This window comes from Myotis brandtii, unplaced genomic scaffold (genome assembly GCF_000412655.1).
Source record: "Myotis brandtii unplaced genomic scaffold, ASM41265v1 scaffold132, whole genome shotgun sequence".
Lineage (NCBI taxonomy): Eukaryota > Metazoa > Chordata > Mammalia > Chiroptera > Vespertilionidae > Myotis > Myotis brandtii.
Genome location: NW_005354673.1, coordinates 4,798,920 through 4,799,264, shown reverse-complemented (window position 1 = coordinate 4,799,264; position 345 = coordinate 4,798,920). Strand labels below are relative to the sequence as shown.

The window sequence follows — 345 nt, the reverse complement described above, 5'->3', positions numbered from 1 at the left end:
CGCATGCGCCACCTGACCCGCAGGCTGTGCTTGGAGTGGCGACCCCGACCCCGGCCCGAGGTGAGGAAGGGAGGACGGTGCTCACGGGGAGAGGGTTTGGGCGGGGAGCGTGGGAAAGGAGGTGGGAGTAGGGGCAAGAAGAAGGGTCGCGAGGTAGGCAAGAGGGAGAATCAGGACTTTAGGGGGTCAGACAGAGGCCCAAATGGTGGGAGCAGAGGGTGTGCGTCCCTCCCCCAGTTCGTTGGTGGGTTTAGTTTTGAGGGGCGGGCCTTGGTGGGAGAGGGAGTCAAGGGCGAGGAGGGGGCGGAGTACCGAGAGGGGGCTGGTGTGGGGTGCCAGTGCGGG

At 66.4% G+C, this 345-nt stretch overlaps 1 protein-coding gene across 3 annotated transcripts in view; it reads left to right on the top strand.

Moving 5' to 3' along the window:
- Positions 1 to 345, top strand: part of CIPC (CLOCK-interacting pacemaker) — an 18,708-nt gene continuing 18,363 nt past the window's right edge. For all 3 annotated transcript variants that reach the window (XM_005860174.2, XM_014534723.1, XM_014534721.1), the window contains exon 1: positions 1 to 60. The gene's annotated coding sequence lies outside the window, so the exon portion shown is untranslated. The remainder of the gene's footprint in view (positions 61 to 345) is intronic.